The sequence below is a fragment of the Dromiciops gliroides genome, chromosome 1 (genome assembly GCF_019393635.1).
Source record: "Dromiciops gliroides isolate mDroGli1 chromosome 1, mDroGli1.pri, whole genome shotgun sequence".
NCBI classification, from domain to species: Eukaryota; Metazoa; Chordata; class Mammalia; order Microbiotheria; family Microbiotheriidae; genus Dromiciops; species Dromiciops gliroides.
In genome coordinates, this window is record NC_057861.1 from 220,841,622 (window position 1) to 220,857,979 (window position 16,358).

Genomic DNA, 16,358 nt, shown 5'->3' on the forward strand with positions numbered 1-16,358 from the left:
GGTTGGAGGACTGTGTCTCTCTGTCTCTTTGCAGGTTCTGTAGTTTCAGAATCCGTCCAGAGGCTTGATTTAATGTTCGTTTTGAGGGAACAGAAGGAGAGCTCAGGCAGCTTGCTGCTTCCTCTCCGCCATCTTGGCTCCGCCCCCAAAACAGTGTTGGGAAGGGGTGGGAGAAGAGTAGCTCCATAGTAACAATGTTTGTTTGTTTGGTTTTTTGCTGGGCAATGAGGGTTAAGTGACTTGCCAAGGGTCACACAGCTAGTAAGTGTCAAGTGTTTGAGGCTGGATTTGAACTCAGGTCCTCCTGAATCCAGGGCCGGTGCTTTTCCCACTGCACCACCTAGCCGCCCCCATAGTAACAATGTTAATAAATGGAAAATACTTTTCCTGTGAGGGGAAAAATTGGACTCCCCAGTCAGTCTAAAAATCCATTTCTTATGCCCATTTTCCTAACAAATCATATAGCTCATATTGTTTCCTCAGTTATTATTAATTATACACCATGAAATCAATAGAGAAGCCAAGGGTTTCCCGAAGCACCCCTCGGTCCTTAGTTCTTCTAGATACCTAAAGAGTAGGATAACCAATGAAACAATAACCGAACTTGCTAGGCTAAATCTAGAGACTTTAGAAGCATGAACTTGTGGGTTCTTCTATATCTAAATTTCTAGATCTTGCCTCTTCTTTTCCTTTGTGCTCTATGTACAACACTAACTTTATTATTGTGATCAGAGCTGCTACTGATAAGGACAATATTAATTAGACAACCATTTGTTTTTTGTGTGTTAATATTAACTTGAATTTTATAGGGTCTAAAGGTACACAAAAGCTTTCATTGCTAACCTCCTGTAAGGTAGACAGAAAAAACAATCTTATTATTCCTGTTTTACAAATGTGTATAACCTGAAGCTTGAAGAGGTTAGCTGGTTTGTAAACTCTAAGTCACAGAGGTAGTAAAGTGTCAGATGGGGGAATCAAAACTTAGTTCTCCTGATACCAGGTCCAGGGATGTTTCCGTTCTTGTTATTTGTAACAATCCTACCTTGGTGACTGGTGACTTTCTTTAGTTATCTGTAGAACTTCAGCCAGAACAACTTCTTTCTTTAAGAGGTGTGTGTGTGTGTGTGTGTGTGTGTGTGTGTTAGGAACTTTGAAGCATCTCAAAATCAGGGTTGAACTGGGATGGCCTGAGGGATTGGCAGAATTGTGTTACAATGGGGTGTCCTGACTTATGGTACACTTTGAAAATTATGTATTTATGGGGGCAGTTAGGCGGCACAGTGGATAAAGCACTGGCCCTGGATTCAGGAGGACTTGAGTTCAAATCTGGCCTCAAACACTTGATCCGTATTAGCTGTATGACCCTGGGCAAGTCCATTAACCATCATTGCCCCACAAAAAAAAAGAAAATTATATATTTACAACTCCATAGCAAAATGATGTTGCTAGAACAATTTTTTTCTTTTAAAAATTTAAAATCTAGGGGCAGCAAGGTGGCACAGTGGATAGAATACCAGCCCTGGATTCAGGAATACCTGAGTTCAAATTTGGCCTCAGACACTTGACACTTGCTGGCTGTGTGACCCTGGGCAAGTCACTTAACCCCTATTGCCTCACCAAAAAACAAAAACAAAATTTAAAATCTATTTTATATTTAGTTCCTGTATTCTCTCCCTCCCAATACCCTTCCCCCCTCTACTCATTATGAAAGCAAGAAAAATGAAACCTGTTTCAAATATGTAAGAGCAATATTTCTCAAGGAAAGCTTGTAACAAGTATATTAGCTCATATATTTGTGCAGACATGAAACAGAGGCCAGGGTCTGGATATGCCATCTTATGCAAGTGTCCCCTTGGTCATAAGTACTTTTACTATATAAGTAGAAATGTAGTTAAATGGGAAATCTAGTAAGCCAGAAAACCCTACTCTTCTAAATATATCACTGAGATATGACTACCCCAAAATGACAAATATTACTTACAACTTTTAGAAGCAAGCTATTTACGAGGATGAAGAAACTGCAGAGACATCATATGCACAGTGTTGGAGGACAGATATCTTCTTGGCAATAGCAGTCAGATTAAAGCAGAATGATGCATTGGAAAACTACACACAAACACATCATTCTGGTCCTGGGCTATAAGTGCACAGTCATTAACATGGAGGGATTTGAAAAAAAAAAACCTGTTAGAAATTTGCTTTTTTGCCATCAAAGTATCATCTATTAACCAGATAATTTGTCTGCTTTAGCTAATAGTGACAAGCAAAGCAACATTTTTGAAGGCAACATGAGGCATTGCTGATGATGGAGGTGACGTCTCTGGCTAGCTGTTGGACACAGGGACACCTAAGAGTATGATAAATGATTTAGATGTTGTTATCAAGGATAAAACTGGTGACACTATTTTTACTCAAATTAATAATTGAGCAAATCTTACTATGTTTTCTGTGTCCAAGCTGAGACTATATAGTATGGCTTGGCATATAAAATTTTCCCAAAGATAGGGAATGAAGACACGTAGGGAAGGCTGGACAGGAATAACAAATACCCAATGTTGTGTTGTACTGCCATCTACCTCAGTAACTTTCTCTCCTACCAAGATAAACAGTTCTGTCAGTGCAGTAACAAAATGGGTCAACCTATCAAATACCAACCAACCTCTAAGGACTGGCTCAACTTGCTTTTATCTGATGCCTGCTGGCAACCTAAGAGTAACAGAGAAGCTTAACCCCTCGTTACTACCTTTCTGGCCAGAAGCCCAACTGCTTTGTTTCCTTGATTGTGTAGTGTTATCTTATAGTTTTGAGAGAGAGATAATGAGGGTCTAGTAAGGCAGCCAAATAGGAATAATTTGGAGATAAGGGGGCTCTTGGCACCTGGGATAGTGCATTGCACATAATAAGCACTTAATAAATGCTTAATTTAAAATATTTTTTCTTTTTATCAGATCTCTGATTTCATCTCTGTAGAGAGCTCCTGGTGAGGAATTTTCTTTACCAATGGAGATGTGCAACTTATTTGTATTTTATATCCTAAAGAGTTGGTCAGGACTCTGAAAGGTTACATAGGGTCAAACAGCCAGGATATGTCAGAGGTAGATCTTGAACCCAGGTCTACCAGACTTGGAGGCCACCTCTCTATCTACTATTCCAGACTGACTCCCTAAAATGCTATACAAATCACCAAATATTTTGAGCTCCAAGACTTCATAACTATTTGTATAACAGAAGCAACTATTTAGGGAAAACATTCCCCACATTTTTGGAATAAAAGACAATGATAAGAAGCATTCAAATACAGACTTCTCACTTTCTTTTAATATTCATGAGGTCTTTGGTAGTCAAGACCCCTTGTATCTTTCTCAAAAGAGGTTAGTAATGTGTTGCTAATTGGGTTTTGGTTTAAAGAAAACATGTGGTGCTAGCAACTTTGAAATCCCTTGGAGCAGCAATTCATTTCACCTGCAAGTTAAGTATAAGAGGTCCTGGGTCAGTTGATGGCCATGACATTTTTTTGATTCTTGTAAGGCTTCCATCACCACTGCTTTCCTACAGGAAGATGATGATTCACTAGTTTGAAGTATTTATGCTGGTGAATTAAGTCCTATGTTCCCAATATCACAGGGACATAAGATGTTAGCGGTAGTTGTTTATGTCAATGGCTGCTAAATATTCAATGAGTAGCATCATACTATACAATTTCATATATAACTATTGAGTTTAAGTCTGCAAAATTCAAATGGGGAGGCTTTTGAGCCTTGGAAGCAGAAATTTACCATGGAAAGAACATGTGATTTAAAGGTGGAGGACCTGGGTTCAAATTACAGCTTTGCCATTAGTCAAGTCACTTCACACCTGAGGCTTAATTTCCTCATTTGTAAAGTGGATATAATGACCTTAAAGACCTTCCCATCTCCAAAATCTGCCCATATGAGATGAACCTTAAACTTCTGGCAATTGTACTTTTTAGCCTACTTTGGACTTCTCTATCATACCTTCTTTCCCTAAGAAACTATCTCATTATCTTGCAAGACTGTATCCACCTGGTACTCACTTCTTTCTGATTCCTTTTGTGTGTTGGCTTTCCCCATTAGGTTATAGGTTCCTTGAGGACAGGAACAGTCTTTTTGTCTCCTTTCCTATTTGCAGTGCTTAGCACAGTGCCCGGCAAAGTAGTAAGTGCTTGATAAATGTTTATCGACTGACTGACTTATTTCATCCATCATTTTTTCCTCATAATTATACCATGAAGTTTTGCTTCAGCAAACTTATTTCCTCAATTGTATGCCTATTTCCTGTAAGTAATTTCATTGGTTTTGGTAAGGTGTTTACTGTAGGTATCTCTCAGGTTTATCATTACTTTCTTCAAATCAATGCCAAGAATTTAAGACCTTCTGGGATCTCTAAATACTAAGATTTCAGAGACCTTTACTTGTAGTATGCAATGTTTTCAAAATAAACATAACTATGGTACCTTAAACCATTTTAAAATGTTACAATACTTTTTTGGAATGGAAAACAGAATTATTGTGCTATTATTTTATTTATGGGATATTTTGACATTTTAATTTATATTTTAAGATTTAAAAGTTTCCAGTACTATCTCATGGGGCACAAGGAAATAGAATGTTCCCAAATGTACTTTTCTACCATTTTCCTTCTAATTCTAAAGCTTGAGAGTGTTTCAGGGAATTCCAGCCCCCTTTCTGACCCTAGTAGTCACTCATCTTGCATCCTATGATCTTGATGAATGTGTCTGGGCTCCACAAAAAGGTTGAGATACGTAATGACTCCAGTAACCTCTCTACTAAATGAAAAAAACAAAACAAAACAACACCTCCATAGGAGCTCAAAACCCCCTGAGTCATCCTGTCAGTAAAATTAGCAATAATGGTCCAAAAGCCCTTTTCCCAGGGAATTTGAATATCAACTAGCTACCAAATTCCCAAAGAGTGCTGCCTTCCTCCACTAACATGAATCAGCACCAGTCCCCAGGTCTCCCTTCCCCCTATGCCTGGTCCTGCTAGAACCATATAAGAATCCTTTAAGAACTGGTTGGGGCATTACTCGTTGGGGACCAGGTGCCTGATCCCTAGTGGGACACAACTTCATAAGGGACCTAAGCAGAACACCCTGTATTAATCCTCCCAGACCCTTCATGTTGTGGTATCTCCCCATAATAAATCTAGCTTGCTTTACTGTTTTGTTTTGAGCTCCATTTCCTTGTATTGGACTTTTGGTATTCCAAAACTTCCATAAACTTCCTAAGTTTATGTTACAACACAGCGAAAGAAGGAGCTGCTGTTCTGATTCTCAGACTTTTATACAAAGGGTCCCCAAGCAATATATGGGATGATTTCTGTCCTTGCAAAGGAAGGATCCAGACTAACTATTTTGCCTGCCCTAACCTCAGAAGGATCACACCCCTTATCTAATAGGGAAACTGTGATTATTGAATAATCCCATGCTGCCTTAGCTACATGTTGATGAATATATTTTTTCCATTTAGGTATGTCTATTCCAATTTAGCAATGTTGGTGGAATTTCCATGTCCTAAACAAATAGTACCTTGCATAGAGTAGATGTTTAAAATATGCTTGTTGAATGAACAAACAGCATCTGGCACATTTTGAAGTTCAGATTGTACATGAAGATACTTTAATGTGCTTCCATTTAAATTTTCCATGTTTGGATTATTGTTGAAGTTGTGATCTTTACTGTGTGATAGAGACATTGACCTTTCCAAGAATATGCTCAGACCAAAAATAATTTCATCATCTATACTAGTCAGACATTATCAAGGTATGTCTTACTAACTCCCAGGTTATTAAGCTCATCAGGAAGCTTAGAAAAAATTATTTGGACCAATACTGTCAGGTAAGAGAACAATGAACAAAAAGTTCATAACCAACGTGTTGTAATTAACATTGCAGTCTTAACACAGGTGACATATTGTGTGTTGTTACAAAAGAACTGGCCCCAGGGGAAATATTTCATGGTTCTGCTTTTGTTTGGGGTGAGAGAAAATGCGTGTTAACTTTAGGCACAGGACCAATGAGGTAGAACTCTCAACTCTGAAAAAAAAAGGTAAATGTATCTTTCAAAGGTTACTATTTTTTACCAAGATTGTTTTTTAGTTTCCAAAGAATCTGGTTTACTGAACATGTAAGTAATGATGATTTATTTTAAAATGAGGTTAAAATGAGACATTTCATTTCTCCATTTATTCTCACCTGAATTTAAGGGGTACCATGAGCCTTACTAAGAGTTTCAAATATACTAGTAGGGCATCTGATAAAAGAGATTAGTTAATAAATGATAGTGCTAAGTACTATTGTTATGTGCTATTTTTAAATGAGTAAGGAATATTCATTTGTTTCAATGGGCAAAAGTTCAGTAGAGTTGCATGAAAGGCAACAATTCCATAAATTATCATTCTAGTATTTAAAATACTCTGAAGACCTCAAAGAGCTGATGTTACTTCCAAAGTTACAGTTTACAACCAGAGATTTATATAGGCAATGGTTAAATATATATATATGATCATTGTATGTCATGATCCAATGGGAATGTCATACAATTGTGTGACTAATCATCAGTTCTGATCTTTGTTCAAATATCCAGACCATTGTTCCATCAAATTTGTGACTTCCTGTTTGGTTGGTTGTAGTTTCATGGGATCCAATCTATTAGTTATTATTCCTGTCATCTTTCTTTCAAGATCTATGAGCATCTTTTCTTAGGAGAGTTTGCTTACAATAGTACCCATCACCTCTTGCATGCACTATGCTTTGTCCCCCAAAGGCAAATGTTTTAGCCTGCAAGTATGTCTTAGTCTACTGAAATTAGATAAATACCTTTTCTTTTAAAAGATTTTTATGAAATTAATCTCAATTAATATGAACATTCTAATATACAAAGACAAATTTTTAAGACAAGAATTTTATCAAGTTCTGTTGAACTTCTCTTATGGAGTTCAATTTTGTTAAATGTACATTAAATTAATTAGGAAAGTAACAAAATGGCTCTGCTTGTCTGTGTACCTTTCTAAACTTCCTTCTGATTTATTCTTCATATTTTAAAAATATTTCAGTGATTTTCTTTTCTTTCTTTTTTTTTTTTTACTTCTATGGCTACCTACCAACTCTTCTCTATCCCAAATAGAAGCCCTCCTTTGTCACTCTTAAGAATGATCGAGTAAAACAAATGCACATTTTGATTATGCCTGGAAAATGTAGATATGATTATTTATTACCAGGCCATCATCTCTCTGTCAAGGAGTGGTGAGAATGCTTCATCATCAGTCCTCTGATATCAAAGCTTCTTAAACTGTGGGTCATAACCCCATATGGGGTCATATGAACCAAGCTAAAATTTGGCAACAGTAAAAGATTATGTATACCTATTTTATATACCTATATACTAGGAGTCAAGTGAAAATTTCTCAAGTGAAAGGGGGTCATGATTGGAAAAAGTTTAAGAAGCCCTCCTCTGAGATCATATGAGAATTTTGAAGTTTTTGTATAAAGTGTTCTCCTGGTTCTACTCACTTCATCCTGTATCAGTGCATATAAGTCTTTTGAGGTTTCTCTGAATTTAGCATATTCATCATGCATTAGTGCATGATGTTCCATTAAATTCATATACACAGATCTGTTTAACTATCATGCTGACCATCATTAAATCACAAGCTCACACTCCCAGGGCTTGAGTTCTGGGTTGGTAGTAGAAGCTAGAGCACAGGAACATGGTAGCTTGATTGCTCTGAGACTTAGACACCTTTAAAACACTCATTTTAAAAAACAGTTTCACTGATGTCATCTGCACATTTTTAAAACTTTAAATGGCAAGATAAGATAACCAATGCCACAGCTGGCTCATCATACAGCATGCTATGAAACTACTCTGGTGGGTTGGAAATCCAGGGATGACAGAATAATATATAAGCAGCTGTGATACAATGAGAGAAGTGGAACTTGAAATGAGGTGGAAAGAAAACATGTGTTAATTAGGAACATACTGAAAGAAGAATGTGAAATGTTTGTTTACTGATGGAGGGAGGATAAGGATAGGACTGACTCTTGTGACCTGCAACAATCAGAAGTGGAATGGATTTTTCAAGAAAATGGTGCCAGTTTGGCATGATGTAGAAACATTAACAAGACCTATAAACACCACCCTGAAAGAAGGTCCCATTTATATTTGCTGAATTAAAGAATATATGCAGCATAAAATATGAATTTTGATGTGTTTGTTGAATCACACATGCTCTACTTCAATAATGCATCTATAAACACAAAAGAATTATCTTCTTTCTCTTTTTCAATGCTTTACTTATAGAAAAGCAGATATATATATATTGTACTTTTGCCATGGAACAAAGCTTGGTCCACATGGGGACTAAACCACCCTACCACATATTTTCTTGTCCCCTCGATCCCCGAGATATATGCCTTTGGTCAGAAGAGGTATGGAAAGAAAGAGGATGCATGAAAATTTATCAGCAGTACTGGAAAAACAAAACTCTAACAGGTGCTTTCCTGGTGATGGGTCATGTTTGCATATGAAGGACAGATGAGAACACACCAATTTAATATCTATGAATGTCACAGTTGTGTTTTTTTCCCTCAAGGTCTATAGCAAATGTCAGCAACTGTTACTGGAAAAGGGCAAAAAGAAAAGAGAAACAGAATTTGGAATTGATACAGGTTTGGAGAAGTAAGGATAAAGAAGGTAAGAGTAACATGAATTGGAAGAAGCCCTATTACTCCAAGAAAATACCAGAAAAGTAATGTTTGTCATTATTAATTATTGGCACTATAATAAAACTGAATATCCCCAAAACATTCCAAGTATGTAATGTAAGATTTTTATGACAAAATATATTTTAATCAAATATTTCAGATACGTATCTGGTATCCAAAATATATAGACAACTGGCATGTATACCTGTACATATATTATGTAACCAAAACCATTCTCCTCTAGATAAATTGCCAGAGGATATGAACAAACAGTTCTCAAAACAAGAATTGCAAATTGATAATAACCATATGAATATACCAAATTAACAATAATATGAAAATTACGAATTAAATTTTTTTAAATTTAAGGTTTTGGGGACAGCTAGGCAGCACAGTGGATAAAACACTGGCCCTGGATTCAGGAGGACCTGAGTTCAAATCTGGCCTCAGACACTTAACACTTACTAGCTGTGTGACCCTGGGCAAGTCACTTAACCCTCACTGCCCCACAAAAAAAAAATTTAAGGTTTCACTTCATACTTTGCAAATTGCAAAAGATAACAACAGATAGGAATAGTTAACATTGGAGAGATTATAGGAAGACAGGTGAGCTGTGAATGATAATACTTTTGGAAAACAATTTAAATAGTATTTTTAAAAAATGTCTAAAATGTTCATACCCTTTGTCCCAGAAACTCAATGTTTCCAGATTTCATATCTAAATATGGCTTGTACTTCACTGACAATGCCAAGATCACCTCAGTATTGTGATGAGGGGATAGAACAAGGTCTTCTCTTATTTCCTCATTTTAGTCCCTCTAAGGCTGATTTTCTTCATTTTTTTTTTACAATTGGGAATTTTGCAATAATATTTAAATTACCAACCATTTTTCTCCCTGAAAGATTATACTCAGTTTTGCTGGGTAGGTGATTTTTGGTTGTAATCCCAGTTCCTTTGCCCTGCGGAATATCACATTCCTTTCCCTCCAGTCCTTTAATGTAGAAGCTGCTAGATCTTGTGTTATCCTTACTGAAGCTCCATAGTATTTGAATTCATTTTTTCTAGCTGCTTGCAATATTTTCTCCTTGACCTGGGATCTCTGGAATTTGGCTATAATATTCCTAGATGTTTTTCTTTTGGGATCTCTTTCAGGAGGTAATCAGTGGATTCTTTCAATTTCTATTTTACCTTCTGCTTCTAGAATATCAGGGCAATTTTCTCTGACAATTTCTTGGAAGATGATGTCTAAGGTCTTTTTTGGTCATGGTTTTCAGGTAGTCCAGTGATTTTCAAATGATCTCTCCTGGATCTATTTTCCAGGTCAGCTGTTTTTCCAAGGAGATAGTTCATATTTCCATCTATTTTTTTTATTCATTGGATTTGCTTTATTGCATCTTGATTTCTCAAAAAGTCATTAGCTTCTATTTGCTCTATCCTAATTCTTAAGCAATGATTTTCTTCAGAGAGCTTTTGTACCTCCTTTTCCATTTGGCCAATTTGGCTTTTCAAGCTGTTGACTTTCTTTTCTTTCATGACCCTCCTGCATCACTCTCATTTCTCTTTCTATTTTTTCCTCTATTTCTCTTACTTTACCCTCTACCTCTCTTACTTTATCTTCAAAGTCCTTTTTGATTGCTTCCCTGGTCTGAAACCAATTCATATTTTTCTTAGAATCTTTGGATGTAGGAGCTTTGACTTTGTTATATTCTTCTGAGTGTGTATTTTGATCTACCTTGCCACCAAAGAAACTTTTGATGGTCTGCTGATTTCTCTGTGTGCTCATCTTGCCCACCTATTTCTTGGATTTTAACTGCTTCTTAACATGTAGCCCTGCTTCCAGGATGCACTGTCCCAAGCTATAGGGGGTCCCAGGTGCTACAATTTAGGCTCATTATCAGCTTGTTTGGCCTGTAAGTAACCACGAGCCCACTTGCTCTTTAATCCAAAAGCAGAAACCTGATTGAAATCTGATTCTCTATGGTCAAAAACTTTGTGTGCCTGTGTCCCTCCCCCATTAGACTTCTGCCACTCTCAAGTCTGCTTCCTGGGCAACATGCTCTGCCTCTGCTTCCACAGAAACCCCATCTATTTACCCCCAGGCAACCACTTGATCCCCTCACCAGTCCATGAGATGAGTTTCAGAAGAAGCTGCTGATGCTGAAGATTATAAGGCTCCAGAGGTACAGCCTTCCTGGGGCTGGATCTGTGCAGTGTGCTGAGTTCCTTTCTTATCCCATACAGCAGATGATCCCCGCCACCTATTTAAGCCATCTTTGGCTGAAAAATAGTCTTACTCTGTTCTTTTGTGAGATTTGCTGCTCCAGGAGTTGTCTTATGGTGGTTTTTTTGGAGGTATGTGGACGGATTTGTCAGGAGCTCAGAGAGTCATAGTCTTTCCTCCACCATCTTGGCTCTGCCCCTTGTAATCTAGCATTCAGAATAATCCTGGGGGGACAGCTAGGTAGCCCAGTGGATAGAGCACTGGCCCTGGAATCAGGAGGACCTGAGTTCAAATCCGGCCTCAGGCACTTGACACTTACTAGCTGTGTGACCCTGGGCAAGTCACTTCACCCTCATTGCCTCACCAAAATAATAATAATAATAATAATAATAATCCCAGATCCAAGTTAGAGTGTACAGCACCTATTAATTTGTTTAAGAAATATGTCAAGGGGCAGCTACGTGGTACAGTGGATAGAGCACTGGCCCTGGATTCAGGAGGACCTGAGTTCAAATCTGGTCTCAGACACTTGACACTTACTAGCTGTGTGACCTTGGGCAAGTCACTTAACCCCAATTGCCTCACCAAAAAAAAAAAAAAAAGAAAAAAAAGAAATATGTCAAAGCTATTAGTTCATTAGAGTAAAGCAGATTAAAGGAGAGGAAAAACAATGAGAAATTTGAGGACAGGAAAATCAAAAGAAAATATTTCATCACCTTTATCATCTTTTGGGGGCAGACTAGATCTGTAATTTCGCTGGTGTATGAAATTGATGATGAGGAAATTACCTTCACTAATGCAAGTCTGCAATTTATAGGCTTAGAAAATTATGGAGGATGCTTTACATAACTAAGCTATGTCAAAGGTCTTCCTGACTCAGTACAACCCACTATCCACTAAGCCAAACTTCCTCTTCTTTATCATATGATCCATAAATAATATATACATATGCATGTACATATGTAATTAACCTATTGAATTCAATATATGCTTGCATTCTCAAAACATCCAAACTCTTGGCCACATGAGAACAGATTCACAGAACTCTAGAACTAATTTCTGAATTTTCTCTTCTACCATTAAGTACAACAATAACCAAAAAGTTAATGACATCAATTTCCTTCAATAGCTTATTAAGCCTATGTTGTAGATAAAATGGATTTGAACCATACTGAATTTTATTTACAAAATTTGAAATGATTTAAAAATATTTAGCAGTTGATATCCATGCATAATTGAACTAGTGCCATGAATTTTGAATACTGTTGCACTTGACATAGTAAAGAATGGAATGAACTCCAAATGTGGTAAAAAAAATTTACTTTATATGACTTTCCATTACTTCTTCTTTTCATAGGGCCTAACTTCCCCACCACCCATTTTGCTACAAAAGTAAAAACTTCAATTTCAAGTTGCAATTACACGCAAAAAATGTTGCTGCAAGAGTTTGGTTGCCTCTGTAAGGCAGGACAGCTGCCTTCCTGATATGTGGTATGGGGTGTATTATTAACATAGCCTTGGCTTGAATGCTCCCTGCCCTATATGACATACTTAAGTGAATCTTGAAATTCCCAAAATATATTAAATAGAGGTGAGAACATGAATTTGTCTTTTAATGTAATCTTGAAACAGTTATTACCATTTCAAAGTATGTGATACTACCAATAAAATAGTCCATTTGAAATGTTATTGGGGTTTGAAATAATAATTTTGCTTCTTTCCTTGACCTAATGGAACTATAACAGTTACCAAGCAGTGATGTTAGTAATATTTAATGTCTGTTACCACCATTACTATTCAACAAAATTTTAGAAATGCTAGCTCCATCAAAACAAGTTATGGTAAGGAAATCAAGAGACTAAGCTCTGGAAAGAAAAGGTTAAAACATGCGTTTATTTAGAAGAGACAAAAAAATCAATATAATGAATACCTTCAACAAGATACTGGGGTTATCAGATAAATGTATGAAGAAAATCAGCTTGTCTACATAGCACTGACAAAATCTAGAAGAACATAGAATCACAAAGAATCTCAGCACTACAAGGGAGCTCAGAGTATATCTAGTCCATTGTATACCTGGAGAAATATCCTTTCTAAAACATAGCTGGGGCAGTTAGATGTTATAGCAGATAGAGTGCCAGGTCTGGAGTTAGGAAAACCTCAGTTCAAATATGGCCTCAGACATTTACTAGCAGTGTGACCCTGGGTAAGTCACTTAATCCCATTTGCCTCAGTTTCCTCATCTGAAAAAGGAGCTAGATAAGGAAATGGCAAACCACTCCAGTACCTTTGCCAAGAAAATGCCAAATGAGGTCATAGAGAGTCAGATGTGACTGACAAATGACTGAATAACATCAAAACAGACCCAAATGGTGTATTCATACTTCAAGCCTGAGATGGCTTCCTATTTTTCATTCATAGGTTATTTATTCAATCCTGCTGACTCAAGCCAGTCTCCTGGTGGTTTATATTCAATATCAGAACAAATTGAATCGCTCATAGGTCATTCAACAGTTAACAAAAGGAAATTTACTTAGCCATAGCTGGAGAAGGATATTCTATTCAACAAGCATAGGCACTGAGTACTTACTGAGTTGATTCAGCTGAACAAAGCCATTATAGAGATCCACCAGCCAAGCAAGTGAGAAGCCCTCCATTTGCACATGGCTGCTTTGTATTGAGGAAGTGCCCTCAATAATGTGACTTGATTTCCCTTAGCCAACAGAACCTCAAGGAATGAGATGATACTTATTAAGGTAGCCTAGCCTACATGCACAGAGAGGTTACCTTCTCTCAAAGGGCCCTCAGCACAAAAGAAGGTGGTCGATCTGCTGTCAGACATCATGAAGTCCCTTGCCCGAGGTGTGCTTTAGGTCAAGTCTCTGCCATGGCCTCTTCCTGCCAACAAGGATTTGTTCCTCTTGGACAAGGTCAGTGATTTCTCATGGGAAAACTGTGATGATGGGCATGATCTAGTACTGATCACCAGCCTGGAGGTAGAACCAGTTCCTATCAGCATCCCTAGAGAAGTAAGTGTTGGCATGGAGACCAAGACCAATGTACCTCTCACTTCTCCTGTGAAAGCAGTGGTAATTTTGGAGAAAGAAATAACTCCTGGGTTCTGGTTGCAAATCCCCTGTTTGAAAAAGATTGGAAGCTGCACCTAGAAAGATATGTGAGACAATTAACTCCTTCATCCCACCTGGGGAACCTTGCCCTGAGCCTCTCCATACCTTTGGCCTGCCTTGCCACTGCCCCTTTAAGAAGGGTAACTACTCCCTGCCCAAGACCAGCTTCCAAATTGAAGATGCTGCCTTTGCTCAGCAGTTGCAGCTACCATGCTCAGCTAAGCAATGACAATACACGTCTGAGCTATTTCAATGTCAATGTCTCACTCATGGAGAAATGAAGACTGTGATTCATACCTGGAAAGCAAAGTTGACCTTCCTTCCCACCATCCCCAAAGCCCTCTCAGTTTCCCATCCTTCCCCACCCTCCTTCTTGGGGAATGGCGTTGCTGCCTAGCCATGGTGTTCAGCCCCACCTATTCACTCTAGCCTCAGCCAGGGATCCCTAATAAGAACAAAAATTCAACTCTAGCCACTTGAGTTGGGTCTCCCATCTTTCTTCATTCCCAAGACCTCTACCTCTCTGTTCTTTTGTCTTCTCATGGAGCCCAGGCCTCGAGGTCTTTGAGCAGCTAAGTGGGAGCAGACCCCAGGACTCTTCTCTCATGGGGAAACCCATTTAAGAAGCACCTTCCTGAAAAAAAAAGAAGCACCTTCCTGATAGTATTTCTCAATTTAGCATAGGATCTTTTAAAGTAATTAATTAATGTTTTAAACTAATAATAGCTAACGTTTCCTTAGTTTACAAAGGCCTTTGGTTATATTTTCTCATTTTAATGATACTCCTACTTAAGCTTCCCTCAGTTTCCCCCCAGTGCCACTTGTAGAGTTTCCCCCACCCTCTTTTGGGGTGGAGGTGGGGAAGCTTCTGATTGAGTTACTCTATTCCCATGCTTTCTGGAAAAGCAGCAGCCAACAGAATAGGTACACAGAGTGGATCCTCAGACCCTTTTTGGAGGGGGGTCCCCGGGGCCTCAGTCTTCCTGGACAGCAACTGTAGCTCAGTCTGAAAGGGCCTGAGCTAGTGATCTGGGCCAGGAGGCCCTGGTAACAATGACTATCCAGGCATCTTTTTTATACTGTGGAGCCAGTGGCCTGGGAGTTCAAGCTCTAGGCTTTCTGCATGGACCAAACCCTATCATAGCCCAGGCTGCCCAGAGGCACATATCAGTCTTCTGAGAACATATGCCAAAGCTCCTTAACTAAGGAGGCAAGTTCCCCTGGTCATAGCCCCACATTTTTTTTTGGTGAGGCAATTGGGGTTAAGTGACTTGCCCAGGGTCACACAGCTAGTAAGTGTTAAGTGTCTGAGGTCGGATTTGAACTCAGGTCCTCCTGACTCCAGGGCCAATGCTCTATCCACTGCACCACCTAGCTGCCCCCATATCCCCCTTTCAAGGGATAGGGATGTGGGTGGAGTTGAGGGAAGCTGGAGCCTAAGGTGGATCAGTCATACTCCACTTCTAGGAGGGTTACAGAAGTGCCAGTGGGTGACCCCAAAGCTAGGAGTATATAGTAAACTGAAACTGGACTAAAATAAATCTATATTTACTCTTCTAAAACAAAACAACCCCCCCAAAACAAAACAAACAAAACAAGTTGGCCCAATGGGTCATATTTCCTCAATCAGGTTCATTCCACTGCAGTGTTGTACTTTCAAAACTGGGTACCCTTAGAAAGTTGGTAGGATGATACATTTACAATAATGACTAAATCTTTAAATATTTAGACACAATGCTATGTGAGATTTCTAGGAATACACACAAAACAATTTTTATGTGAATAGATGAAGAATATAATAATTGGAGAGAGATCATCAATTAAATCTATATAATAAATGAAACAATACTAATCAATTAATCTATACATTCGATGCAGTATAAAAAACTAATGGGGACAGATAGGTGGTGCAGTGGATAGAGCACTGGCCCTGGAGCCAGGAGGACCTGAGTTCAAATGCGGCCTCAGACACTTAACACTTACTAGCTGTGTGACCCTAGGCAAGTCACTTAGCCCCAACTGCCTCAAAAAACCCCAAACAAACAAACAAAAAAACCTAATGGCATATCTGCTAAGGAGAATTAGATAAACTGGCAAATTTCATATGAAAGAACAAAGGCAATAATATAATGGAAAATTGTGAAAGAAAGAACTTGTTAATGGCCAACTGAGTGTTGCCATCAGATAAAACATAAATGATATAGGTAGCATTTATACAATGCTTTAAGGTTTGCTGTGTGCTTTACATTTGATCCTGACAACAA

The 16,358-nt window shown here is 38.2% G+C and overlaps 1 protein-coding gene and 1 pseudogene across 1 annotated transcript in view; one reads left to right on the plus strand and one right to left on the minus strand.

The window, feature by feature from the left end:
• GNAL (G protein subunit alpha L) overlaps positions 1-16,358 on the minus strand; it is a 499,698-nt gene that overhangs the window by 340,836 nt on the left and 142,504 nt on the right. The gene's annotated exons all lie outside the window — the stretch shown is intronic.
• LOC122735920 lies at positions 13,810-14,375 on the plus strand (annotated as a pseudogene).